The sequence below is a fragment of the Mixophyes fleayi genome, chromosome 5 (assembly GCF_038048845.1).
Source record: "Mixophyes fleayi isolate aMixFle1 chromosome 5, aMixFle1.hap1, whole genome shotgun sequence".
NCBI lineage: Eukaryota > Metazoa > Chordata > Amphibia > Anura > Limnodynastidae > Mixophyes > Mixophyes fleayi.
In genome coordinates, this window is record NC_134406.1 from 82,608,068 (window position 1) to 82,636,014 (window position 27,947).

Here is a 27,947-nt window from a genome sequence, read left to right on the forward strand (position 1 = left end):
AACTGTGTTTTTCAGTAGTATATATGACTGCTGTTTTTTTCTGACCATTCTGTCAGAGGGTAAAACAATATTTTCCCTCCTCGTTGTACATACTTTGGATTTGTTTATATGGTTATTTTGAAATTTCTTTTTTTTTTTTCATCCATTTTGACCTTATACATATTTTTATTTTTATTTTTATTTATTTTTCCATTTTTCAACCTTTTATTTTTTATTTTTTATTTTAATTTACCTTTTTTTTTTTTTTTTTTTTTAATTTTATAGCTTCATCCCAACATTATCGTTGAGTTATAGGATATTCAATAAACCCTTCTGGTTATTTTTCAAGTGCCTCCTGTTGTTGTTATTATATCTATTAGCATTCATCCTTGCCATATAGCCCTACTGTATTTCCGTTAATATACATTTTTATTCATAGCGCCGTGGGTCAATATTATGTTTACATTGAGGTATAATGTATATATAAGAACATATATTGTAACAAAAAGAGGCATTTAGCTGGCAATATGCAGAGAAAGCAGGGAAGTAGAGTAAAACATTGGCACAGTTATGTACCTAGGTGGAGATTAAACCAGGTAAAAACATATGTGTAGTTTAAAATTGGTTTACTTACATGATTTAAAAGCTGCTTCCTCTCAGCAAACAGACAGGGTGGGTCTGATAGTCTAAACAGAGCCAGGGACGGGCGTTTCCTTTTAAAGAAAAGGTGGGTGTGTCACCTGTCCATCAAGCTAGGCCTGTGGGAGGAGTGTCAGGTATAAAACCCTGCTTGTTTTATTATTCAGGGAGATCAACGCTGGGCTAGCTGGCTGATCTGGACAGAGAGCTGGACTATTTATAGTAAGCGTTTAGGGTCTCTATATTTGCTGTGCAAGTATACGGTGTCAAAACATTATTACCATCCTGACAATAAAGAACCATAAAAAGGAAGAAGTTGTACGCGTGTGCTTCACCAGTAGCGGGCTCTTGCCACAATATATATTTATATATATATACACACATATATACCAGAACAATCACACATATACACACAAATATACTATATATATACACACATATATACCAGAACAGTCACACATATACACACAAATATACTATAACACTAATATATATATATATATATATATATATATATATATATATATATATATTTATATTTTACTGTAGGTGTTATTTGGCAGGACTTTCACATACTGCAAGCAAACAATTTCCATTTGATCTATTATCAGAGTCTATGGGTTGTCACAATATTTTCTCTTTCTATCACTACTGAACCAGACTAGCAAAGGGCAGGTATCTGCCACTGACATGCTCTAAATATGGTGGCAACAAAATCCAATGTTTTTTATTATGTGTGGAAATGCAATAATTTCATATGTAATGTGGATTAATTACAGCAGCTATAAAAATATTATAAACAATTAGAAAAACAAGCTGTCCCGCACTCGCAAAACTGGTCAGTTATAAGTATATTTTTATGCATTTTCCACCTTTCCATAAATAACTTCCCCTTACTGAGCGACTAGCTACTTCTTTTTCTTTGCGCACAAATGTTTTCTGCAAATATTGCACTCTGGACAAAATATCCTTTATTTAGAAAGTAGCAAGTTAAGCCAGAAGGAAATGGTCCAAAATCCACAGCATTGTTGATGGAATCCTTTTCTTTCTGTGACTCATTTGTATTGTACGTGTATCTAAGTTGCCCAGATATTAAACTCCATTAATAATGCTTTGGCTGAAAATTGATATTAAATATATGGCTAGAGGATCCGCATTACCACCAGAGCTGACATAAACAGACAGTAGCTTCAGACTGTTTGGATAAACTTGATTTACTGAAAAAGTGTGGTCAGTTACCAATCTTCTAATTTTGCAGGAATCAATTCAGATAATGTTTGTATTTCTTATACCAGCTGCATTAGATTATACTGGTAACATCACAGATATGGATTGTGCCTGTGGAGCCCATATGTATGATATTAGATGAATATGTGTGGTCTGGGTTAGAAAAACATCCAGTAATGGAACTTAACCCATCTATGGCCTCCAACCATAAGTAAACTTGCTGACAATAATTGGTCACATTTTTGCCTGTTAATAAAAATATAGAAATCAATAAGAAATGAGTCCAAGTCTGCACATTAATACATTTCACATAGGATTCATCAACCCTTTCTCAGTCTGTATAGGATTATCATGTTACTGGGCCCTTGTATCCTCAAGAATACCTCAATGATACTACTATTTTTAATTTTGATACATTTTATAATAATAATGTGTCAGTAAAAATACTTATCATCACTAAATTTGTTTCAAATAGTTAGAATGTGTTTTGGTAAAATGTTTTTTACTCAGGGCAATCATGCCATATACTACTAGTATCTAACACACCCTTTGTACATCCAAAACATCAGCAAAGCCACCATTTGCAAATACAGGTGCAATACAACATTACAAATACACAAAATCTGACATGAACAGAAATTGAGCGGAAATCCTGAAAGTGGTATTATTATTTTTTTTTAAAAAAAAGAGTACATATCGTCTTAATACTGTAAAAATTTAAAAACATCTAAGTCTGCGGGCACTACATGGTTCATTCAATAACAGTTTTTTTTCAACGCTTACATTTTCCATCTAAAACCTTATATTAATAATTAATTAATATTAGGGTTAAGATTAGGGTTAACCCTAATCTTAACCCAATATCCCTAACACCCCTAACCCCTAAAATAGTACTTACCTGTTAAAAATGATAGGCGGCTCTGGCCATCGCCACCTTAAAGGGCAGTCACGCTTGAGGATGACGTCATTTGCGGGAGCCGGCAAGAAAGCGAGTTGTCATCTGAAGACATCTACATTCCGGTAAGTACTTCTTTTGGCAGATTGCCCTCCTCTTCAGTCGGAGTCCTCGTGTGGTCATGTCTTCTGTCAGGGTAGTCAGTACCGTAAATAGGTACTACACCCGTTTGAAGGACTTTATTTCATTCTATTTTCACACAAAGCAATGCAAACGCCTGATTTGTAAGATAGAGGTTTTTTTTTGTCAGAACCAAGAATTAATGATGAGAAGGCCTGTTTAGATACCACTGATACCACTAATGTAACACCTGTTATCAAACAAGAAAAAATTGATGTTGAATACCAAGATATGAAAGGTATTTCAGTGAACATGTGTAGACAACTAAATGCTTTGGGCACATACCTGTACCGTTATAATAACCAAAATGGCGCCTGTTTTCCAGAATATATGGAGTATAAGCCACCTATTATTGCGATTGTGCCACAGGGGCCACAACATAAACTGATCTCGAGCAGTGTGCAAGGTGAGCAAATGAGATTATTTCTGGTGTTGGATATAGATTACAGATATAGAAGTTTAATGGTAAACATTTGTTATTTCCTTGTTTCGTAGGTAAAGAAATCAAAGGGAATATAAAACCCAAGCGACATCAAGAAAAAAACTAAGAACCTTGAGAAAAATTTTGTTGAAATGTGTATGCTGTTTGGAACTGTTCTGCCACAAGCCACTAGCACCTTTAAATTGTAAAACTATTTTTTTCACTTGACATATTCTGCAATAAATTTTTTTTACTTTTTTCCTGCAATAAAACTGTTGCATGAACACTGTGTGGTTTATTCTGGGTATTTTACAAATATTAGTTAATAAAAGTTAATATGACTTTATAAGTTTAGTAGTTTATAAAGGTATAAGTTTATAAAGGGTAAATATGAATAGGTTCCCAATATAAATGCAAAGGGTGATAACACACATGCTTTACACGTGTAATGGTCTGCAGCCAGACAGGTGCAATACACATGTATACAAAACACAAGTCATTGATGTGTGGATACCGCACCACATGGGACTGGTACAGGCAGGGGCAGGCTGGGCTGGGTGGCATCTGCCCCCCGGGCCGGTCCCATAGAGGGCTATATTGGGCTGGGTCACCAGCATTTTTTGGCCTTTAAAATAGGCTACTAAGTTGTCTTGCCCCATGGGCTGAACTTTGCCAGCCCTCCTCTGGGTACAAGCATCACAAATTTACATACACACGCCCCCCAGGTCGAGGAAGTATTGGAGAATTGTCGTGGATCGGTCGGAAATTTATACACACTACACAATGGAAAGGAGATTGGAATGAAAATATTGAACGGTATGAACAACCAAATAAGGCGACAATCGTCCATTTGGGCAGACTTTCGACCATTGTGTCACTACACACACTGACCCGACTTTCTAACGAGCGGACGTATGTCGGCTGGTTGAGCCGATTATTGGACAGTAACCCTGTAGTGTGTACCTAGCTTTACTCTCTCTCCGAAGGTCATTGGAGATAATTTCTTTGACCGCAATGTATTTAACTTGCCTTAACTGCATTGAGTCTAGAAGACAGAGATCAGAAAATTGCAACTTGCTGTAATGCTCTATATGCATGGAAAACCGCAAGTAGTTATGTGGTCATTGGTAACTATTTTGAGACCTATTTTTCTGTGTTACACTAGCATTAAAAATGTAATAGCACCAATGTGCTTCTGCATTGTAACAGGTAAACACAGTGACGTCACCACAGAAAAGGGATTCCCTCCAGGTCCGTAGACTTGGGCCTTGATTGCAATTTGCTGTAAATATGTAGAAGTGATAATGACATAAAGTATAGATAAATATATTTTTTGTGATGTATGTCTGGTTTTCCCTAGTTAAGTAAATAAAAAACTATCTATTTGAACATGTTACCCCCTCCCCCCCTCATATGCACTAAAAAACACAACATGAAGTTTGCTTGGGTAAAATGAAAAATGAAATTGTGATTTCCTGTGAAGCAGATGCAGCACAAAATCATGAAAATGGGCTGGGACACAGAGGTGTAAAATAATAATAAAAAAATATACAACATCATGAATCTTGAAATAAGTAAAGAATTCCCCCAGATGCAGAGTATGAAGCGTCCACATCTACTGTAACAGAAGCTGACAACTCCAAAAAAACAACAAACAACAATATATAGCAATAGAGCTAAAAGGTATGCTTTAATGGTAATACATACTTTTTTAACCATATTCACAGGTTATATGTGTAACATTTATTAAAAATATATGTGTCTCTATAAGAAAAAGTTAGAGCGGACCTTATTCATTAAAGCTTACAGTCTAGAGGAAGAGGAATCAGCATTAAATTGCGATAAAAAGTAAATATCTACCATTAGGCACTAACTGCCTTTTGGTAGATATCGGATAATAATGTCTACCTAATTATTGACCTAATAATGCTGTCTACATTCGAAATGTTGACCTAATAATACTCTCGACCATGTGAATTGTGGACCTAATAACACTGTCGACATTTATATTGTGGACCTAATGCTGTCTACTTTCTGAATATCGATTAAATGAAAGTCTAGACGTTGACCGCATACCCTATTGACTGATATGCACCGATTGAAGAATCTACCTTTTAAGTTTGACTAAGGAGTAGCTCATTTTCACATAATGATTCGCACTATGAAGTGGATTTCCACCATCAGCCAGCACATTTTTCATCTTTGCATTTTGTAAAGCTGGGTACACACTGAAGAATTGTTCAGACCGACGTTTATTTACGATTATACCTACGACTGAAGGTCCGATCAGTCTGATGATTCATGCATACACACTGACACGATTTACCTTCAGATCTGTGCTCTTCATCTGGTCCTTTGTCTGGTCCTCTAGTCCGGAGAATGACAGCACAATATTCATTCATTCCCTACTGTCACATTGTCACACTGATTAAAACTGCCTTGTTATAGCTATCCACATGTCCTAACAAATTTTGTTAGCTTCTGTGACTCTGAAACGAAATATTCTGTCTCAGAATGAACAAATAAATTATTCCTTCTACAGCACTCTCTACATTTATTCACGGGACATTCAGTGCTAACATCGGCTGAAAAGAGCCCGACCGTAAATTCTATGGAGATCGTCAGCATGAGTGCATACATACTACATGATCGTTAGGTGATTGATCGGAAAAAATTGAACGGTACGACCAACCAAATGAGGACATAATCGTCTATTTGGGCAGACTTTCGACCATCGTGTCACTACACACACTGACCCGACTTTCGAACGAGCGGTCATATGTCGGCTGGTTGAGACGATTATTAGACAAAAACCCTGTAGTGTGTACCCAGCTTAAGGAGTCTCCACTCTACAGAGCTAATTAGCCCGGACTATTGTTCTTGAGACACCATGAAGGGTTCAGCCGAAGGTGCTGTACTGTGGGTGATTGTGACATTTGACCGTACATTTGTGGATATTATCTCTTTAAAAGTGGCTTGTTAAAGGTGATGAAATGAGACAAAGGTATATTATAGCGAGACTCTAAATTGATACTTCATTTATATCAGCAATCTTCATTTATAAATCATGGAGAACAGAGCCCACATGAAATTTGAGATGCCAGAAAACACCAAAGCCACAAGTATGTTACGTTAGCTTTTTAACTCATATATGTGTTTTTGAAACATTTCTTTTTATGGTGGTTTCAATACGACTGCTTTACCGATATCAAGATTTGAACTAATTCAACACTTTGGATATTACAATAGACACCGGAGACTGACTACAAGCCCTCTTAAGATATAAGAGTGATTACAATACCAGCACTATTGAGGTATTACAGTCATTTGGCAGTAACATATTTTACAATGATTACATCTGAAATAGTAGTTATGTTGGCATCTTCACTGATTGCATATTTAGTCATATTTAGAAGTTTACTAATGTAATTTCTATGACTTATATTTCTGATTTATTCTGTGTGTTTTATTTCCTGGATACATTGTTACATTTCTAATATAATAAAATGTTCATGTTGTAGATGTTCGTGGTTCAACAGAATTTATAGTACTCTATTTGGTCACAACCTAATGTTGGATTTATTGTTTGTGTGGCCATACATAGGGAATTAGAACATACAACAACATGACAAAATAACATACACAAGTACAAAAGTGATAAAATGTAATAAATACAAACAATACATTTGCATAATTACACAATTAAAATCCGCAAAATTAATTACGTAAGGATAATACTAGGAAAGAGGGTCCTACTAGTGAGACCTTACACTCTAGAGGGGATGGATAGACACAAATACATTAGTATATTCTATCTTTCCTTTTCACTACTCTAACATCTTCATTCGGCTGTGAGCACTGCAGTGACTTCTCACTATAGCGATCAGTGATCTCTATGTGAGCTTTCAAGGGGAACTAATGGAAATATGAATAACCAATAACCAAAGATTTATTACTGACTGGAGGAAGGATAGACTACTCATAAGAAGGCTACAACAGTGGTTGCTATAACAGTCTAAGCAGAATTAAATAAGAATGTGTGTAAAGATTTTGACTGTGAATTGAAAGAGTTTGTATAGCCTGCATTGACTGTTATGAAGCAAGGAAAAGTATTAGGGGAGACTAAAACATCTATTTGCTAGGTTGAATTTTAGATGTAAAAAGGACCACCAAAAAGAAGTAGCATGGACATCAAAGATATTGGTTAAACAAGGTGAAGAGATTAGTGCAGTCATGTTTAAAACAACTGAATTCTTTTTTGCCAAGGCAAGATACAGATGGAGCACAATTATTGTCCAAACATGGTGCAATTTGTCGGATGACGGTGTTGGGAATATCCGCTGATTTGCTGTGAATACACAAATGCAGTTCCTTTGAACATACATGGAAAGCTCTAGATTACTGTTGTTGAATATAAATCAGATTGTCTACCTGTAAGTGTCAGTTTATCAGTTATGAGCTCATCAGCTGGAGAGAATTAAATACACTGCATGGTTTGAGTGTACAATAAACTCTGCTTTATTAGGTACAAGTCCCTATCTATATAGCAAAAATCACATATTACAGAAAACTCCAAAGGTTTTAACCACTCATGTTCCCTTCACACAGATGTTAATATATTCTCTCATTATCAACAAGAAAACTCCCCAGGGGGAGGGGGGGGGCTGGCTTATCTCCTGTCTGGTATGTCCAAGGTTATAAGCATAGCCTTGCAAATAATGAATTACTCCTACAAAAAAGGTGCATCTAATTGTATTTAAGCTATAACAGAACAAAATGGCTATAAGGCAACAAGATGGCGTCAGCTTAGCAAAATCACATTTCTCCTTTCCCATCTTTTTATTCATTATTTGCCCTAACACTACCTATCAGAGATCACATTCTTGCTGTCACTTTTAATGGGTACTTATACGCATACACCCTTCTAACAGAACATATGAATAGGATTGCCTAAAACTGAATAAATAGAACAACCCATCCCCCATGATGCCTCTTCTAGCTGATAGATGGTCAATGAGTCGACAACCGTCTTGCACCCACTGCATGTCCTGATGTCAGACCTTCACATATATCAGTGAACATGAGAGGCCCCGGGGCCTCTTGTGCTTCCTTTTTGTCTTTTGACTATGGATTTTTTTAGGGAAGGAAAAAAGGAAAGGGAGGAAGAAAATACACAGTGCGCTCGGCAAGTGCTATATGTCACTTATTTCACAATAGAAAGGGATTGTCCATTGTGCTGTATATCTCCATAAGGATAAGCCTCAGTAACGACCATGTGGATTCCAAGGAAAAGGTTCTTGGTTTCTGCACTGATCACAACTGGCAGTAGTACTGAGAGTTCCACATGGTTCACACTCATTAGATGGGGTGTACAGTACAGCGGTTAAAACAGATGTGGTAACTTTAATTTTTCTGAAAGAGAAACACTTAGCTTTAATACACTTGCTAATAAGCCACATCAGTTTTATTAGTATATATATTATAATAAGGATTAGTAACAGTCCTTGAAGTACAACATGTATAAAACCTGATAACCATCCTCCTATACCCTTGAACCAATCGGCCAGGTACAGCCATGAAAACCATCCTTCTAGATAAGCATCTCCAGTGTGCTCCTTTAAAAATGTATATTTCATGTCTTAATTTTTTGCAAGTGTTCATCAAACATTTTCTCTGGATCATCTGCGTCACTAGTTAAAAAGGTGCAACCCTGGGCTTCAATTTACATATTTAGGGTCAGGCAGTACCCTCCAGACTAAGCTGTCAGGTAGTCCAATATTAACCTATTGTCTTGTGTAAATGTAATAATGTGTTGGGCCACAATACTCACAAATACATTTCTGTATTTGGTGTAAACCCCTACAGTCATGGGTTGTGTCACGGTTCTCAAACAGAAGTACAGCTAGGAGTCATGAATTCGGTGAAAACACTCTGTGTTTATTTGCAGAGAGGTAATAACAACAGGTAATAAGGAGCAGTGATAAATACCAGGTTCCAGCTGATGCAGCAAGTAGCATGAATGTCCAGAAACAATCAGGTAAGGACAACAGGAAATGACATCAGGATTTGGACAACAGGAAAGGACATCACAGGATGGGACAACAATAACCAGCAATGACTGCTGGGAGGAACAGGTATATATAAGGGGAATGAGACACACCCAGGTGCATGAGATAATTAGTGAACATACAGGTTAACTCCTTAAGCACAAGAATAATGCACAATAGCAGCACCTCTGGTGAAAAGAGGTACTGCTGGAACACAAAATAGAAATACAAATAATAGAGTCCAAAAGTCCAGGAGGCAGGTTGTTACAGTACCCCTCCCTAAAGGGCGGATTCCAGACGCCCATATCACCAAAAATGTTTGAAAGTGTCCGAGTCATAGTCCACTATCGGGCATGTGGTGGAGAAATCCTCATCCATGGACAGAGAAGGTACGGAAACCATGTCCAAGGAATGCGGGAATCCCGAAGTCTCACCTCTCTTCTTTTTACATTTCTTTTTCTTTGCTTTCTTTTTAGGGACACAGGATTGCTCAAACTGAATAGAACATGCAGGTAGCCTCAAAGGTTGGGCAACTGGAGACAACGAAGTTGGCACAACAGCCATGCAAGGAGTAAAACTGACAAGTGCTGGAACAAATTCTTTGAACACTGCCTCACAAAAAAGTTGTAAATCGGAAAGGATGGGATCTCTGGTCTCAACAAAGGGGCTGGCCCATTCCAGAGCTTTCCCTGTAAAATTGGACAACAGGTAATATACTTGCTTCCGTTGGCTATCCAGGAGGTCAGGTACCGATGGCAAATAGGATATAAAAAATTTAATCAGAGCATTAAATTGCTGTATATCCCCATTGAAGGTAGGTGGTAGTTCAGACTTGGTGGCAGGCCCGGACTGGGCAGCAGGCTTGACAGGAGACCCAGAATGGGCAGCAGGCTTGGCAGCAGGCCCGGCAGCAGGCCCGGACTGGGCGGCAGACTTGGGAGCAGGTCCGGACTGGGCGGCAGACTTGATAGCACTTTGAGAAGCCTGAGGGCAGACAGCACTTTGAGAAGCCTGAGGGCAGACAGCACTTTGAGAAGCCTGAGGGCAGACAGCACCAAGTGGTAACTCGGGCTGGACCGCATGGAATGGCAACTCGGGCTGGACCGCATGGACTGGCATCTCGGGCTGGACCGCATGGACTGGCAACTCGGGCTGGACCGCATGGACTGGCAACTCGGGCTGGACCGCATGGACTGGCAACTCGGGCTGGACCGCATGGACTGGCAACTCGGGCTGGACCGCATGGACTGGCAACTCTTCTGGAGCAGACTGGAGGGACAGAACCCCCTCTGGAGCAGACTGGAGGGACAGAACCCCCTCTGGAGCAGACTGGAAGGGCAGCGCCCCCTCTGGAGCAGACTGGAAGGGCAGCGCCCCCTCTGGAGCAGACTGGAAGGGCAGCGCCCCCTCTGGAGCAGACTGGAAGGGCAGCGCCCCCTCTGGAGCAGACTGGAAGGGCAGCGCCCCCTCTGGAGCAGACTGGAAGGGCAGCGCCCCCTCTGGAGCAGACTGGAAGGGCAGCGCCCCCTCTGGAGCAGACTGGAAGGGCAGCGCCCCCTCTGGAGCAGACTGGAGCTCAGGAACAGAGAAAGCGGCTGAAAACTCTGAACTGGAGACAGTGGCAGGAGACTCGGAACTGGACACAGTGGCAGGAGACTCGGAACTGGACACAGTGGCAGGAGACTCGGAACTGGACACAGTGGCAGGAGACTCGGAACTGGACACAGTGGCAGGAGACTCGGAACTGGACACAGTGGCAGGAGACTCGGAACCGGACACAGTGGCAGCAGGCTCCAAGCTGGAGGCAGATGATGTGACCTCAGAGCTGGAGGCAGATGATGTGACCTCAGAGCTGGAGGCAGATGATGTGACCTCAGAGCTGGAGGCAGATGATGTGACCTCAGAGCTGGAGGCAGATGATGTGACCTCAGAGCTGGAGGCAGATGATGTGACCTCAGAGCTGGAGGCAGATGATGTGACCTCAGAGCTGGAGGCAGATGATGTGACCTCAGAGCTGGAGGCAGATGATGTGACCTCAGAGCTGGAGGCAGATGATGTGACCTCAGAGCTGGAGGCAGATGATGTGACCTCAGAGCTGGAGGCAGATGATGTGACCTCAGAGCTGGAGGCAGATGATGTGACCTCAGAGCTGGAGGCAGATGATGTGACCTCAGAGCTGGAGGCAGATGATGTGACCTCAGAGCTGGAGGCAGATGATGTGACCTCAGAGCTGGAGGCAGATGATGTGACCTCAGAGCTGGAGGCAGATGATGTGACCTCAGAGCTGGAGGCAGATGATGTGACCTCAGAGCTGGAGGCAGGCACCTCGGCACAGGAGACAGAGGCAGGCACCTCGGCACAGGAGACAGAGGCTGGCACCTCGGCACAGGAGACAGAGGCTGGCACCTCGGCACAGGAGACAGAGGCTGGCACCTCGGCACAGGAGACAGAGGCTGGCACCTCGGCACAGGAGACAGAGGCTGGCACCTCGGCACAGGAGACAGAGGCTGGCACCTCGGCACAGGAGACAGAGGCTGGCACCTCGGCACAGGAGACAGAGGCTGGCACCTCGGCACAGGAGACAGAGGCTGGCACCTCGGCACAGGAGACAGAGGCTGGCACCTCGGCACAGGAGACAGAGGCTGGCACCTCGGCACAGGAGACAGAGGCTGGCACCTCGGCACAGGAGACAGAGGCTGGCACCTCGGCACAGGAGACAGAGGCTGGCACCTCGGCACAGGAGACAGAGGCTGGCACCTCGGCACAGGAGACAGAGGCTGGCACCTCGGCACAGGAGACAGAGGCTGGCACCTCGGCACAGGAGACAGGGGGAGTGGGTGCCTCAGGACAGGTGGCTGGAGCTGGCAGATTGGGTCTCTTTGCAGAGAACAGAAATGCTGGAGCATAAACAGATTTGGAGTGCCGAGAGGAAACAACAGGAGATGGTTCAGTAAGCTGACGTGGTCTACGGACAGGACAGTCCTGCAAGAAATGTGCACTGCTGGCACAGTAGAGACACAGTTTGTTGGTTATTCTGCGCTGTCGCTCCACTTCGGTCAGATGGGGGCGTGGCCCACTTGTGAACCGGGCATTAGTTAAACTGCAGTTAGTTAAATGCAAATTTGACATGGTATTATTGCAAGGTGTTGGCGGCACGGATTCAGCAGCAGACAGAGTTGGCTGGGTCAAATCAACAGTATTAGATTTCAGTGAAACAGTCTCTGATAGTCTCCTGAGTGGGTCCAAAAGCAAAGTGGAAAATTTAGCCAGCTGGGAGCGTAGCAATATAATGTCCATTTGTAAGGTTTGTAGCAGTGGTAATTCCATGATTGGTAAAACAGACATGTTGCAAAAGACAAATGAAAACTTGATTGCAGCAAAAAAGTCCCAGAATAAAACAAAACTTTCACCTGACTCCAAAGCTGTTTTTTGGGCTGGTTATACGGTCACGGTTCTCAAACAGAAGTACAGCTAGGAGTCATGAATTCGGTGAAAACACTCTGTGTTTATTTGCAGAGAGGTAATAACAACAGGTAATAAGGAGCAGTGATAAATACCAGGTTCCAGCTGATGCAGCAAGTAGCATGAATGTCCAGAAACAATCAGGTAAGGACAACAGGAAATGACATCAGGATTTGGACAACAGGAAAGAACATCACAGGATGGGACAACAATAACCAGCAATGACTGCTGGGAGGAACAGGTATATATAAGGGGAATGAGACACACCCAGGTGCATGAGATAATTAGTGAACATACAGGTTAACTCTTTAAGCACAAGAATAATGCACAATAGCAGCACCTCTGGTGAAAAGAGGTACTGCTGGAACACAAAATAGAAATACAAATAATAGAGTCCAAAAGTCCAGGAGGCAGGTTGTTACAGGTTGCTCTTTTCTTATTTGGTTGGGTTAAACTTTCATATTAGAATTTTTCTCATTATGTATAATGATCTCTACATTACTATTGGCATGAGTCTGGTTCTTCCAGACCTAGCTTTCCTTTCTAGACTAGTACACATCTACAGCCCACAGCAAAGGAACATAATGTGCAATCAATATTCCTCCTGCTATGATCAATGAACACCACTCTCTGGTCTCCCTTGGACCTTTAAAAAACTTGTAAAATACATTTTACTCAGACTCCCCTTGTCTGAAGATCTTGCAGTGGGATGCGTGTATTCAGGTGTCATTTCCCTGTATTTCCACTGCCATGGGAGTCGTCAATAAGACCTGGAAAGGACTCTCATATCTGGCTTCAAGACTCTTCCTGACGTGCTTTTTCACGACCACCCAGTCCCCTGGTTGCAGTTTATGGGTACCTGCATCAAAATTAGGGCCTGGAATGGAAGAAATCACTTGACCATGTATTTCAGTTAGTTGTTTCTATAATAAAGCAACATAGTTCAACAAATCACCATGTACATGCTGTAGTTGCTATGGAAAGTAACAGCCTGTTCTGTGTGCTGTGCCAGACAGTATTTGATTTGGTGCTAAACCTGTGTCTTTCCTAGGAGTGTTTCTTACTGAGATCCATGGCAGGCCTGTTTCAGCCATTATACTCTGCATTTTCAAATGCAGAGTACCATTAAGACGCTCCACACATCCCAAACTTTGGGGTCTGTGAGGGGTGTGAAGGGCAGATATGATTCCCATGTCTTTTAACAGTTCCTTGAATCCTTGCCCGTAAAGTGTATCCCTCTGTCACTTTCAATGACCTCTGGTACCAGATATCTGCAGATTACCTCACTCGTAAGTTTCTTGGCTACTGCTTTAGTATTTGCTTTTCTATACAGCCATGTCTCCAGCCAGTGACTAAAGAAGTCGACACAGACTAGCACATTCTCAAAGCCCGAGCATTTGGGAAGTTGTATAAAGTCTATCTGTATCTTATAAGGATATTATGTCTGGGGTGTGGTTTTTCATAGGACAGACTTACCCAGGTTATTCTATGCAAAGATTTAGGGATCCTGCCACTAATGACTGTGCTGCTTGGGCGAACCCTGGTGCTATCCATAACCTGTTAGTGAGTGCAACCATTGCATCTTTTCCCAGATGCACTTTCCCATGCGCTATATTAGCCACAATGGGGTAAAGGGCTTTTGGCAGACACAAACCCTGACCTTTACACCACTCTCCTTGCACTTCTAGTGCTCCATGTTTTGCCCAAGTCTCTTTCTCTCATTCTCTGTTGCTTATCTCTGCATAAGTTGAAGTGTGGTACGGTCAACCTTGGGGTCGGGGGGGGTCACCATGTAAATAGACTTCCCTTGGGGTACTGGGGCTATGGTGGCTTCTCGTGCGGCCTGGTCTACCAGTCTATTGCACTTAGCTTCGGGGGTAGTATCTCTGTGTGTGTCTTCACCTTCATCACTGTTTGGAGGACAGCTAGAATGCAGTGAACAGTGCCCTGGTATGTTCAGCATATTGACTGGTTTGCTTGCTAAACCCATAAGGTCCCTACTTTTCCATATAGGGCCATAATCATGCACAATTACAAATGCATAACTTGAATCAATGTAAATGTTTACTCTTTGTCCTTTTGCATATATGCATGCAAGTGTCAGGGCCTTTAATTCAGCTTCTTGTGCTGACATGTGACTCGGTAGATTCTGTTGAATCACTCTTTCTGTGTGTGTAGTTACAGTACACCCTGTATAAGAAACACCATCAATGTGGTAGCGTAAGATGTCTGCATTTGGTAGCGGTGTATCTATGTCAGATAAAACCAAAGATCCTTGTCTCATTAGTTCTACACAATCATATTCAGAAAAATTTTGTGTTTGCATTTTTTTACCTGTTCAAGCTGGGATGGGAATTTCCCAAATCCCTAGGGGAACCCCGATATATACAGGTACTTCTCCCATCTTTTGAAACTTGCTGCAATAAGGCAGCAGGTTACACTTAAGTGTAATGTTACAGGGAGTGCTACTTAGTCTGGCTGCTGAGAAGTGTTTTGTTTGTGCTTGATTTAAAATTTCTGTTACCGCATGTGGCACCATTACTAGGGTTACTGGGTGCCCTAGCACAATATCTGTACTTTTTCCAAACACCATGGCCGCTGCAGCCATTGCTCGTATGACTAGGTCTAATTGTGCAGAGTTGTATGCAAGTGACCATAGCTTGCAACCATGTATCTGTGTCAGTACTCCTTGTGCATGTGCACTTACTTTATAACAAAATAATGTGAAAGGCTTGTCATAATCTGGCAAAGTCAGTGCTGGCGCTGAAGTTACTTCAACTTAAAATTGGTTAAACATTTGGCTCTGCTCAGAGGAGAGTATAAATGGCTTGCTATCATCCAGAAGTGCTATTGCAGAAGCACAGATAATAGCTCTTAAAGTCTTAAGGCTTTTTCATTTATGTACAAACATTAAATTCCCATCAATGCATTACCATACCCATGATACAAAGAGGTATTTACAGTATATGATGATTATAGCACAGTAAATAAGGGCAGTGAATGTCTTTACAACACTGATAGACTCAAAACTATTATGAGGATAAAAGAATAAAAACCTTTGTTATCTACCATAATTTGACATTACATTGCATTACTTTCTTTCAAACCATCTGATATAAAATTTGGCTAAAAAACCCCAAAAATAAACCTAAACACTGGTTCATACATTTCATATTCATTTCATATTCAACTATGTTAGTCCATTTCTCCTTTTCTCTTTAAAAACATCTTCTCACCTTCTTCGACATACAGAAAACCACCTAGTTCATGCATTTGCTATGCGAATAGCCCATAAACTCTAATATCTCTTTCCAAAACAAAGTAATCATTACTCAGCAGAATCTACGTTCTTTAAATCCTTCATTGGTTTATACTTATGTTTGTTGTGGCTGTTGACCAAAACATATTGCAAACTTCTATTCATTGGAAGTTGGATCAATGCAATCTGGATTGCCTAAAGGGTCTTTTTTGCTGGAGACCTGTGAAGGAAAAACTTTTGCATAGAGACTAACATTTATTCACTAGGAATTACTGTAACTGTAACATGCGTGTACACCGTTATCAAGTAACAAGTAAACATTTTTGTGCATTGAACAGCTGCTAATAAGACTCTATGCATTCCATGCCATGATTTCCTCAAAGGGGCAGTCCCTAATCTCACAAACAGGGAATGTCAAAGTGACGAGACCTGGGCGAGTGTTCAAAGCCACTCCTTTCTCATCATATCTTTGTAAACCAAATATTCACACATATTTCCAGATTCTGTGATTTCCATGTTTAAAGTACAAATATATATTTACAATTCTCGCTCACAGATGACATTTTATTTCATAACATTTGTTTATGGGCATAACAAACGCTCCTGATTTCTGAGAACATTTATTAGCGCCATTTTACACAGATAAAAACAGCTTGTAATATTTGCATGTAAAGCTCACTCCCACAATTGTCAACTTCATTAAAGAGAAAGCTATTTTTCTCAACTTCAGAAACAAAATTACTTTGTTCAAATACAGAAACAATTTGTTGGACCCCAGCCAGCTTTGTTCTGACACTAGTAATAATTAGGGATGTGCACCGGCGACTTTTGAGGTCTCGTGTTTTGTGTTTTGGATCCGGATTTTCATTATTTTTGGGGTTCGGATTTGTCTCGCAAAACACTTGACGAAAGGTCTCGGTTCGGATTTAAGGTTTTGGATTCGGATTTTTTTTGGAAAAAACATAAAAAGTTTAAAAATCAAGTTTTTGGGCTTATTTTCACTCCTATGCTATTAGTAACCTCAATAACATTCAATAACAAGCATTTCCACTAATTTACAGTGTATTCTGAACACCTCACAATATAGTTATTAGTCCAAAACGTTGCAACGAGGTATCTTTCTGGACTGCGTAGAGGAGTGGGTCACCACAATATATATAATAAGAAAACCATCAACTTGTATGATTCGCACCAATAAATGTACCTGGACTGCGTAGAGGAGTGGGTCACCACAATATATATTAAAAACCCTGAACTTGTATGATTCGCACCAATAAATGTACCTGGACTGCGTAGAGGAGTGGGTCACCACAATATATATTAAAAACCCTGAACTTTTATGATTCGCACCAATAAATGTATCTGGACTGCGTAGAGGAGTGGGCACTGGGCACCACAATAAAATATATAAAAAACCTTCAACAGGTCTGCATTACACTGCACATACGGCTGCTCCTCCATCCTCTCCATCATATACATGTTGGAGTTTTAGCGTGTGACAACCTCTTGTTTTTGATAATGTCAGTGCATTTTGAATATTTTTCAATTTGCCCCACACCACTGAATGTACTTTATCTATGATACGCATCTATCTATCTTGACTGCGTAGTGTGGTGGCCCCGGTACACAATTTGGTACCGAGGCCACAATATAATTAAAAAATTGGGCATCAACTGTCACCGTTGTTTAATATCTGATACACCTAAATATGGACTGCACAGTGGAGTGGCCCCGGTAGTAAATTTGGTGCCGGGGCCACAATACCTCCTCCAACTTCCAAGTGTAGTGTTTATAAAGACAGACAGCGTCGAAGTGTTATTAGTTGACTTTCTTAACCCTAAAATTGTCCCTGTTGCAAATATTCGTGCAATGGACAGTTACTTTTTTATTGAAAGACTCAAGCTTTCAAGTGTAGTGTTTATAAAATATAAACAACAATACAGTAGTTTTAGAGCACGTCAATACCTCTTGTTTTAAATTATGACAGGGCATTTTACTTTTGGTTTAATTTCTTGAATTTGTTTAAATTTGGTTTTACTTTTTGAACATGGCAAACGACTGTTGATTGGTCATATAATGCAAAAAAAAAAGTTCCAAGATGGAATTGTCCTTGGGCCCTCACACCCACCCTTATGTTGTTGAAATAGGACATGCACACTTTAACAAACCAATCATTTCAGCGACAGGGCCTACCAAACAACTTTGGCTGAAATGATTGGTTTGTTTGGGCCCCCACACCAAAAAAGCTATTCATCTCTCCCTGTACAGACTAAACAGGCTCTACTGAGGCAAGATGTCGTCCTCATCCTCAACCTCTGATTCCTCTCCCCCTACAGTGTGTACTTCCTCCTCATCACACATTATCAATTCGTCCCCGCTGGACTCCACAACCACAGGTCCCTCTGTAGTATCTGGAGGGCAGTGCTGTACTTCATTGAGGAATTGATTATTCATTTTTATAAACATCATTTTTTCAACGTTATGAGGAAGCAACCTCCTTCACCGCTCACTGACCAGGTTCCCCGCTGCACTAAAAACTCTTTCCGAGTACACACTGGAGGGGGGACAACTCAGGTAAAATAGAGCCAGTTTGTACAGGGGCTTCCAAACTGCCTTTTTTTCCTGCCAGTAACAATATGGACTGTCTGACATGTCTACTTGGATGGTGTCAGCAAAGTAATCATCCACAATTTTTTCTATTGTGACAGCATCCAATGCAGCGAGACTAGACATGTCTGCAATGGTTGGCAGGTCCTTCAGTCCGGACCAGATGTTATCAGCATCCCCGCCAGTGCCTCTTTTGGGAAAACTGAGCTTTTTCCTCGCAGCCATAGATGTGGAAGAAAATGAGGGTGGAGCTGTTGGCATGTCACGGTCCTCTTCAGAGGACAATCTCCTGACCAGCAGGTCTTTGCACCGCTGTAGACTTGTGTCCGCCGGAAACAGAGACACAACATACGCTTTAAACCGAGGATCGAGCACGGTGGCCAGAATGTATTCCTCTGACTTTAAAAGAGTGACCACCCTCGGATCCTGGCAAAGCGTACGAAGGGCTACATCCACAAGAGCTACATGCTTGGTGTAATCGCAATGGCTTACCAGCTCCTCCCTCACTTTCTCCAGCTGCTTCTGCAACAGCCTGATCAGGGGAATGACCTGACTCAAGCTGGCAGTGTCGGAACTGACTTCTCGTGTGGCAAGTTCAAATGGCTGCAGAACCTTGCACAACACGGAAATCAGTCTCCACTGCGCTTGACTGAGGCGCATCCCCACTCCTTTGCCTATGTCGTAGGTGGCTGTGTAGGCCTGAATGGCCTTTTGCTGCTCCTCCATCCTCTGCAGCATATAGAGGGTGGAGTTCCAGCGCGTCACAACCTCTTGTTTGAGGTGATGGCAGGGCAGGTTCATGCTTTTTTGATGTGCCTCTAGTCTGCGGTAGGCACTGGCTGAATGCCGAAAGTGTCCAGCAATTTTGCGCGCCACCGCAAGCATCTCCTGCACACTCCTGTCACTCTTGAGGTAATGCTGCACCACCAAATTAATGGTGTGGGCAAAACATGGGACGTGCTGGAAATTGCCCACATTTAATGCCCGCACAATGTTACTGGCATTGTCTGACACCACAAATCCCCATGAGAGTCTAAGTGGGGTAAGCCACTGGGAGATAATTTCCCTCATTTTCTCTAATATGTTGTCAGCATTGTGCCTCTTATTAAAGCCTGTAATACACAATGTTGCCTGCCTTTGCACGAGCAGCCATTTTGTAGTTGCTGCTACTGATGCAGCTGTTGCTGTTGCTGCGGAAGGGGATGCATCTACCCAGTGGGCTGTCACAGTCATATAGTCCTTCGTTTGCCCAGAACCACTTGTCCACATGTCCGTGGTTAAGTGGACAGTGGGTACAACCGCATTTTTTAGAGCACTGAGGACACTTGATCGTACTTCTCTGTACATTTTTGGTATCGCCTGCCTAGTGAAGTGGAATCTCGACGGGATTTGGTACCGGGGACACAATACCTCCATCAACTCTCTAAATCCCACTCCACTGATGGCGGACACCGGGCGCACGTCTAACACCAACATTGCAGTTACAGCCGCAGTTATACGCTTTGCAATAGGGTGACTACTATCGTATTTTGTGGTCATGGCAAACGACTGTTGGACGGTCAATTGTTTTGTGAAAGACTTAGCGGTCTTACGACTTCCCCTCTGGGAAGATGACCGACTAACAGCAGCAACAGCAGCAGTGGCAGTAGTAGGCGTACCGCTGCAGGATTCCTCGGATGAATCCCGTATTGAGGAGGACTCAGTCTGGCTGCTGACTTGGGCTGCAGGACTGAATCTGATGGAGATTGTGGAGGAAGTTGACGAGGAGGGTGTTGCTGGTGTGTATCCAACTGGACCACGGGATTTAGGTGTCCCTGTACCGATGAGGGTCCTAGCCCCAGTTCCTGAACTAACCACTGAACTATGAAGGTTATTCAGGTGACGTATAAGGGAGGATGTTCCTAGGTGGGCAAGATCCTTACCCCTGCTTATTTGAGCTTTACATAAGCTACATATGGCCATACATTGGTTGTCTGGATTTGGATAAAAATAACTCCAGACTGAAAAGGTGCATTTTTTGGTCTTCTGACCAGGCATGACGATGGGCTTTTTCATCCCATGGACATCAGCTGTTTCCCCCCCTGGTGCCTCATTTACAATAACCACATCACCATCCTCATCATCAAGTTCCTCCACAGCGCCAGCTACATCATCAATAGCCTCCTCCCGAGCCACCTCTTCCCGTACAGTGATGGGAAGGTCAGGCTTGACAACCACCAACATCCTTGGACTCGCCTTGTGGATTTGTGATAATTTCTCTTTAGAAGGCAGAGTTGTTTGCTGTTTTGTTGCTGACAGCATAACTCTCTTCAATTTTTTGTAGGGGGGGAGGAGGAGGAGGGCTAAGATCCGTGGGTGAAGCTGAACCACTAGTCATGAACACGGGCCAGGACCTAAGCCGTTCCTTGCCACTCCGTGTCGTAAATGGCATATTGGCAACTTTACGTTTCTCCTCAGATGATTTTAAGTTTCTCTTTTTGCTACTTTTTCTTAACTTGGGCTTTTTGGATTTTACATGCCCGGTACTACGAGATTGGGCATCGGGCTTGGAAGACGACGTTGATGGCATTTCATCGTCTATGTCATGACTAGTGGCAGCAGCTTCAGCATTAGGAGGAAGTGGGTCTTGATCTTTCCCTACTTTATCCTCCAAATTTTTGGTCTCCATTATATGTAGCACAAGATACTGCAGAATGTGTGAACTTGGTAATATTGCAGTACCAATGGACTTATACTGCTGGATTGGTTTTGCAAATTTGGTTATAATTATATATATTTTTTTTAATTTTTAATTTTTTATTTTTTTTTACTTTTTTTTTATTTTTTAAAAACTTGGGAATAATGGGGAAATAACTATGCCCTTAGAAGCACAGAGCACAGGACACAGCACCACTGGACTGAACAGGACATGGCACAGGACCCAGCAGCACTACGGAACTCAGCAGGACAGAGCACAGGACACAGCACCACTGGACTGATACTGCAGAATGTGTGAACTTTGTAATATTGCAGTACCAATGGACTTATACTGCTGGATTGGTTTTGCAAATTTGGTTATAATTATATATTTTTTTTTTAATTTTTAATTTTTAATTTTTTTTTACTTTTTTTTTATTTTTTAAAAACTTGGGAATAATGGGGAAATAACTATGCCCTTAGAAGCACAGAGCACAGGACACAGCACCACTGGACTGAACAGGACACGGCACAGGACCCAGCAGCACTACAGAACTCAGCAGGACAGAGCACAGGACACAGCACCACTGGACTGATACTGCAGAATGTGTGAACTATGTAATATTGCAGTACCACTGGACTTTTACTGCTGAATGTGTGAACTTGGTAATATTGCAGTACCAATGGGCTTATACTGCAGGATTGGTTGTGCAAATTTTGTGGTAATTAAAAAAAATTAAATTAGTTTTTGGTATTTTTTTAAATAACTTTTTTTTATTTTTTTAAACACAGGGGAATATTGGGGAAATAACTATGCCCTTAGAAGCACAGAGCACAGGACACAGCACCACTGGACTGAACAGGACACGGCACAGGACCCAGCAGCACTACGGACCTCAGCAGGACAGAGCACAGGACACAGCACCACTGGACTGATACTGCAGAATGTGTGAACTTTGTAATATTGCAGTACCACTGGACTTTTACTGCTGAATGTGTGAACTTGGTAATATTGCAGTACCAATGGGCTTATACTGCAGGATTGGTTGTGCAAATTTTGTGGTAATTAAAAAAAATTAAATTAGTTTTTGGTATTTTTTTAAATAACTTTTTTTTATTTTTTTAAACACAGGGGAATATTGGGGAAATAACTATGCCCTTAGAAGCACAGAGCACAGGACACAGCACCACTGGACTGAACAGGACACAGCACAGGACCCAGCAGCACCACTGACCTCAGAAGGACAGAGCACAGCACACAGCACCACTGGACTGATACTGCAGAACACAGCACAGCACAGCACAGCACAGAACTAAACAGCACAGCACAGAACTAAACAGCACAGCACGAGATCTACCAGGACAGAGGACCACCTAACACACCCTCCCTCTACCCTGATCAATGCCCGAGTGAAGATGGCGGCGACTAGCGGGGAATTTATAGGATCCGAGTATCGCGAGATCCGACAACGGAATTATGAGTCAGAGCCTCAGTTTCAGATTTGAATTTGGCGCCAATACCCGGATCTGTCTCGGATCCGACTCGGATCGGCAAGGTTCGGGTGGGCTCGGATTTCAGAAATCCGAGTGTGCTCATCTCTAGTAATAATAGTGATAATGTACATTATTTACAGTCTTGTGACGGACCAAAGATTTAAAACTTCTTTTGCATCTCTTCAAAAGCTTACATTTACAACTGTACAGCTTTTTCAACCTTGAAAGATGTCTCTTGTAAAACGGTCAAGATAGACAAACACGGAGATAAAACTCACATACAGAGAAAAGAAAAATTAACTGTTATCTGATGTCCGGTTCTGTGGGCTCTGTGCCCTGGAAGCCCCTTTTGGACTCCGTACACTGGATGTCCCTTTTGGACTCTTTACACTGGGTGTCCGTGCAGAATAGCCTGACAGTATCTCGGATGAAGGTCTGAAAACGCTTTCTAAACTTCTTGACAAAGTTCTGGGGATGGTGTATCACACATGCACTCAAAATTCACTCATCTTTCAGAAATCTAATTACCAATACAATTACAATAAACAAATTGTTAGTAACTGTATAATTCTGAGACTTTCAATCTGCGTGCCTGATACCTTAGACGGACATGAAGAAGCTCTAAACATAGGAGCCTGACGAGTAGAAAACTCTACTCACCCGGGTTATAGTCAGAGTCCTGTGTCCAGGGCGACCTCCAGTTCTGTCTGTCCTTGGCTCTGGTCAGCAGTCTCGGTGTGGACCTCCAATGCTGTCCAATCTAAATCAGATTGTTCACCTGTAAGTGTCAGTCTATCCGTTATGAGCTCATCAGCTGGAGAGAATTAAATACACTGCATGGTTTGAGTGTACAATAAACTCTGCTTTATTAGTTACAAGTCCCTATCTATATAGCAAAAATCACGTATTACAGAAAACTTCGCCCCAAAAGGTTTTAACCACTCATGTTCCCTTCACACATATGTTAGTATATTCTCTCATTATCAACAAGAAAACTCCCATGGGGGGGGGGGCTGGCTTATGCCCTGTCTGATATGTCCAAAGTTATAATCATAGCCTTGCAAATAATGAATTACTCCTACAAAAAAGGTGCATCTAACTGTATTTAAGCTATAACAGAACAAAATGGCTATAAGGCAACAAGATGGCGTCAGCTTAGCAAAATCACATTTTTCACTGTCCTCCATCTGTATAAATGTAAAAGAGCAGGGGCCTAAGTATAGACATTGTGACACACTAACATACAGTGTCTGTGGTGAGAAGTTAGATGACTCAAAAAACAACTTGGATATCATGGGACTCAAGGAAAGGTAGTTTGGACTAAAAGATTATGAGTGGCTGCATCAAAAGCAGCAGATAGCATTACAAAAAATAGGCATTGAAGGGTGACATCTGGATTTAGCAGCTAGTGACTCTTCAGTCATTATAGAGTGGGTAATTTCTTTGACTTGATTGTTGTGGATGGAAGCTCAGTTATAGTTAGCCAAACTGAAAGTGCAGAGTGCCAAAAGATAGTTAAGCAATTCATTTAATATTGAATGCTTAAAATGCTTGACAGAACAGCACCAGAGGCAGACAGAAGAGTCTCCCACACAGCACAGATGGAAAAGGCAAGTGTGGGGGAAGGTGGGGTCAGTGGCGGATCCAGCGGGGGGGGGCGATCGGGGCGATCGCCCCGTCTAGCAGGGGCTTGCTGCCGGCGGCTGCACACTGTGCAGGTCCGTTCAGCAGTGACAGTGTGCTGCCCGGCTGCTCTGATTGTGTTTTAAACACAATCAGAGCAGCGGGGCAGCACACTGTCACTGCCGAGCGGACCTGCAAATACTGTGCAGCCGCCGGCAGCCTTAGAAATTAGAAAGGGGCGGGGCCTAAATCGCCCCCCCCCTAAAATCACCCGGGGTATAGCAAAAGTCTGGATCCGCCCCTGGGTGGGGTATGTTATTATAATGTATGAGGGAGGGGGGTGTTAATATAATGTGTGAGGGAAGGATGTGGGGTATGTTAATATAGTGTCTAAGGGAGGGGGTATGTTATCATATATGAGGGAGGTGGTGTTGAAATAATGTGCTCCTTAAGCATACTTCTGTTTGACAGCAGCTTCAAGGTTTTCATAGATTCTCTGATTATGATACAATGAGCTTTGCAAAAAGTACTGTAATTATTATTATTAGTAGTATTATTATTTGGAACATAGGTGGGCCTGTTTGCTTTAAATGCCAGGGCTGATATTTAGTCCCAGTCCGGCCCTGGCTACAGGGCAGGTGTAAGTGCCGACTGATAATGACGACTGTCACAGGATCGTCTTTGTGTTATAAACAACATGTATGCATGCCACTAGATAGCAAAGAACATTTGTATGCAAGAAAAAATATAAAAAAGGAATTGCATGTACATTATACATTAAGAACATCCTGATTTATGTATAAAATAATTTTTCCACCATTATCACCATTTATTTACACATTTTTATTAATGATTACAGTATGATGAATTTTTTACAGAATTTATTTTACAGAATATTTTTTGCACGCATGCATTCTGATGGGACTTTATATTGCATATAAATGTGTGTATCCTGCACTTTGTGCTGTCTGTTAACATACGTCAAGATAAAATGTAATAAATACATTAGGCAGAGCGTACTTACACCAAATTCAAATGTATCTTGAGATCCACATAGATTTGAATACGGTCAGAACTACACTCAAGTTCTTTTTTTAAATGCAAGTTGCGTGCAAGTTGCTGCCGAGCATGAATCAGGCCCAGGGACAGGGCCATCTTTTCCATTGGGCACGATGGCCAGGTGCCCGGGGGCCCCACGGGCAAGGGGGCCCCATAGGCAGGGCTCTTAATTAGAATAAATAATCCTGCAAAAGAAAAAACCTGCAAAAAAAACCTTCAAGGGTCACTGAGCAAGTACATCTATCTCTATCTCTATATATCTCTATACATATATATATATATATATCTATATATATATATATATATATATATATATATGTAGGGGCCCCCGTGCACTGCTTTGCCCGGGGGCCCATAATGTTGTTAAGATGGCCCTGCCCAGGGACTTTAATGTGTGATTGCTGAAATGTGTTTAACAGTAGTTTCAGTGACCGAGACAGCTCAACTTGCTAATTTTTTACAGCAACTGTGTCTAAGGTGGTGTCAGCATACAACTCTGAGAGAAAAACATCATCAGCAAAGGGCGACAATGTGTAGGAGTGTATATACTTGAAGTGCAAGGCAAAACAGGCAGTTGACAAATCAGTTGACTGCAAATATTAACCTGTGCCACAAGCAGCCAATTTGATCAACAATGATGAGAGAAGAATTCCACAGAGCAGAATAACATAGTGGGGTTGCAGTACCTATCACACCAGGCAATTGTTTTTCATATTGTCCCAATTGTAAAGTACTATAGAATTTGCTGGCGCTATATAAATAACTGTTGATGATGATGATCTTGTGATATCTCAATATTGAACCAAAACTGCCATCTACAGCCTATGCTACGAGCACTAGTGCTGATACGTTTTGGAAGGGTCACGCTTTGAAAAAAAAAAGTGTTTATTAAATAAAAAAACACAATAACATGCCAGTCATTATCATCAAGTTGATAATGATGACTTGCGCCTCTCTACCTCATGATACCCTGAAAGCGATTTAAACTTATTTAAATCCAGCATACATACTTTACATAGTAAATTTTGGTAAATTCCATCCAAATCTACATTAGGCCCTAAGTGTGAATACTGCTGGTAGCTCTGGTATATAAGGTAACTTGCATTCTATGTTTAGTAGGAAAACACATGAGGGAGGTGGAATGATATTGAAAGGGGTCAAGAGTAGAGATGGTAAAATGGGAGGAGGCAAGGAGAGTGCACACTTTATTATCTTTGAAATTCATGGAAGAACACTGGTCATTTCACAATTACTATTCTCTCTATTTTTGCTAATCTTATTTATATGGTAGGCAGCAACGTAGTTTGCTGTAATACTTCAGACTGAGTTTGAGAATAAAAGAGGGTTTTTATTTTGTTAAGACATTGTTTTAAAACTGGGCAGAGAACATATGAGAATATGATTAGGCTTGCTTTGCAGTAAAGCTATAGTTCATCATTAGAGGCAGATTTCCCTCGATAGCGTTCTGCCTTTCAGAAATATTTAGTGCGATCTGACTGATTGGAACAGCAGGAGTTGTGTCATTGTAGAGTGTGGAACCAGAACAAAGCTCAACATGAGGGAGAGAAGTGGTTGTAGATTGCTGGAGAGATGCTACAAGTCTACATCCTATAGTATTCTGTGTGAATGTGGTGGTGTAGGTTTTGAGGGGATGCAGGGGCTGAGGAGAAGGTTAAAAGATTGCGACTACAAGAGACAGATGATCTGATCAGAAATACAAGTTGTAGAAGTTAACAACTGAGCAGTGCAGAGGTAAAACAAAGTCGAGGCCATGACCATCCCGATGTGAGGATGATGAAAGAAAACAAAGAAGAGACACAGATTAAACCCTTGGTTGAACTAAGCACAGTGTTCCACAAACCAGACTCAATGTGAGCCAAGCTTTGTCATATGTACTGTAAGGAGGACCCACAGATCTTTTAGGCACTAGCATTTCATAAACATTTTAATGGCATGAAATGCAAGCATTTCAGGAGGTAAGTATTGTATTAAGTGGTATTGTAGAAATTATGTTATGATGATTATTGGTACTAAAACTAACATTTTTATTCCCTTGAGTTGTATACCTACAGTAATGACACTGGATAGGTGGTCTGTACATTTACAGAATTGTCACTGGTACTCTATTTTATGTTGGTTCTGCAAGAAATCTATAATAGATAGCATTGTAATAATCCATTCTGACGTGTATTGAACATGCATATGATAGTATTATATTTGATAATCAGTATGGTAGGCAATTTCCGCATTATGAAGTCTTTGTATAACTGACATATTCTACTTGTGTATGTCACTTTTCTTATGTGCAGTATAGAGCTGCAAATTATATGTGTGCTAAATAAGGTGGTTGCGAAATATTGTCGGTCTCCCAGCATAGGT